We start from the raw sequence: 2,781 nt of genomic DNA on the forward strand, positions 1-2,781 counted from the left end.
GACTGCTTGCCTCGGCTGCCTCGTATTGACTCCGCAGACGACCTGGAGCGTGACTTTACCCCTAAAGAGGTGTTTGCCAGGCTCGCCAGGACCTCCAACACGGCACCAGGGAAGGACGGCATCAGGTACCAGGTGTTCAAGAAACGTGACCCTGGTTGCCTCGTAGTCGCCACAGTCTTCAACCTATGCAAGCGGTTCCGGCGTATCCCCAGCGCCTGGAAGTCGTCCATGACGGTCCTGCTTTACAAGAAGGGCGACAGACAAGACCCCGGGAATTGGAGACCCATCTCCCTCTCCAGCACCATTTACAAACTTTACACCAGCTGCCTCGCCGCGAGACTTACGGACTGGGCGGTAAGCGGAGGCACCATCAGCGCCGCCCAGAAGGGCTTCATGTCCTGCGAGGGGTGCTACGAGCACAACTACGTGCTACAGGCGGCCATCCAGTCAGCCAGACGGCGGCAAAAGCAGTGCGCTATGGCTTGGCTGGACTTCACCAACGCCTTCGGGTCCATCCCCCACCACCTCATCTTCGACACCCTGTGGGAATTCGGCCTTCCGGACTTTTTCCTCCACCTCCTCCAAGACTTATACAGTGACTGCACTACCACCATCCACGCCGAAGAAGGCGAGAGCACCCCCATCCTCCTCAGACGCGGGGTCAAACAGGGCTGCCCCCTCAGCCCCATCGTATTCAACCTGGCCATGGAACCGCTCCTGCGCGCCATGGCGAATAGCCCCACCGGCTTCAATCTATACGGCGAAAAGATCAGCGCCCTGGCCTACGCCGACGACCTCGTCCTCCTGGCCGACAACCCAGAGGGCCTCCGCGTACTCCTGGAGGTCGCAAGCCGTGCGGCCGAATGGATGGGCCTGCGCTTCAACGCCAGGAAGTGCACCTCTCTGCACATCTCCGGCGACGCCGGCGCCCCGGTAAACCCGACGCAGTTCCAGATCCAGGGGGAGCCCATGACCGCCCTGGCCGACGGCGAATCCTACCTGCACTTCGGCACGCCGACCGGCATCCGCGTCCAACAGACCCCGTCGGAAACCATCGACGGGATTCTCGAGGACGCCAAGAAAATAGACTGCTCCCTACTCACCCCTTGGCAGAAAATCGACGCCCTGAACGCTTTCCTCATTCCCCGCATCCCCTTCGCCCTCAGGGGCTCGGCCGTTGCCAAGGGTCCCCTGACCAAGACAGACCGCGCCATCAGGCATCTGGCCCGGAAGTGGCTCTACCTCCCCCAAAGGGCTAGCTCGGACATAATCTACATCTCGCACAGGCAAAGGGGTGCCAACGTTCCACGCATGGGAGACCTGTGCGATATCGCAACCGTGACCCACACCTTCGTCTCCTGACGTGCCCAGACCGCAGAGTGCCGACCATCGCGAACGCTGCCCTGAAAGAGACCGTTGGCAAGCGCGCCGCCAGGGCCCCCGCTCCACAGGACATCGTCGCCTTCCTCAACGGTTCCCTCAAGAACCACCTAGGCAGGCAAGGGGGAGAATTGTCCTCCCTCTGGTCTTGCGCCGCCACCTGGGGAAGAGGATTGGCTGCCGCTGGACCTGGGCGGAGGACCGGGAAAAGATGGGCATCCTGATCCCGCCCATCAACTCCGAACAGAACACGGTCGTCACGCCGCCCGCCCGGAAACTATTGGAGAGGGTCCTGAACTCCACACTCTGCTGCCTCTACGCCGAGAACCTGAAGAGGAAGCCAAACAAGGGCAAGGTTTTCGAGGTATCCAGCAAGTGGGCCGCCAGCAACCACTTCCTTTCCGGGGCGGAGCTTCACCCGCTTCGCCGACTGGCACTTCGTCCACAGGGCCCGCCTCAACTGAGTCCCCCTAAAGAGAGCCGCCTGCGTTGGCGGCCGGGACAAACGGTGCAGACCCTATGGCTACGACGAGACCCTGCCCCACGTCCTCTGCGGCTGTCAAGCACACTCGAGGGCATGGGTACTGTGCCTCAATGCCATCTAGGCCTGCATAGTCAAGGCCCTGCCTCCGACCTCGGGCACCATTACGCAGGACTCCCCCGTCCCGGGCGGAAACAGCCTCCTCCGGCCGGACATCGTCATCACCAACGAGGAGGCGAAAAAGATCATCACGATGGACATGTCCGTCCCCTTCTAGAACCGGTCGGCGGCGTTTCGGGCAGCCCGTCTCGGGAAGATCGTGAAGTACACACCCCTGGCGGACACCCTGAGGGTAAGGGGCTATTCCGTCAAGATCTACACCCTGCTCATGGGGGCACTGGGCTCATGGGACCCGTAGAACGAGCCGGTGCTGGAAGCTTGCGGCATCGGGAAGAGGTACGCCGGCCTCATGAGACGGCTGATGGTCTCAGACACCAGCCGGTGGTCCCGTGATATTTACAGGGAGAACGTCACGGGCCACCTGCCAATACCAGGACACACAGGACAGCTAAACCGCACGGGACAATGGGAAGGTTTTTTTTGTGTGTGTGGGGGTCTCCGGTCCACCTCCTTCCCCCTTCTTTTTCCCCCTCCCACAAGAGTGAGTTCGTGGCCCACCCCTGAGTGCAGTCCACAAACGTGCCAGAGGACAGGGATGAAGAAGAAGAGGACGCCGCGGGACCCGACTGACTCTGGGACTTTGATACTAGTCAGGACTTTACCCCTCGGACTTTGAAACTGGGCCTTGGTGCTTGGACTGCTTCAACTGGCCTTTGAACTGCAACCCCGCTGGCCACAGCGAGTCTAAATGGCTGTCACTTGCTATGGGGGTCCGACAGGGGCCCCTCCAGGGGCAACTA

At 61.4% G+C, this 2,781-nt stretch overlaps 1 pseudogene; it reads left to right on the top strand.

The window, feature by feature from the left end:
* Nucleotides 1–630: 630 nt before the first annotated feature.
* Nucleotides 631–2,138, top strand: LOC142823088 (uncharacterized protein T26G10.4-like; annotated as a pseudogene).
* The last annotated feature ends 643 nt before the right edge of the window (nucleotides 2,139–2,781 follow it).

The sequence above is a fragment of the Pelodiscus sinensis genome, chromosome 32 (genome assembly GCF_049634645.1).
Source record: "Pelodiscus sinensis isolate JC-2024 chromosome 32, ASM4963464v1, whole genome shotgun sequence".
NCBI lineage: Eukaryota > Metazoa > Chordata > Testudines > Trionychidae > Pelodiscus > Pelodiscus sinensis.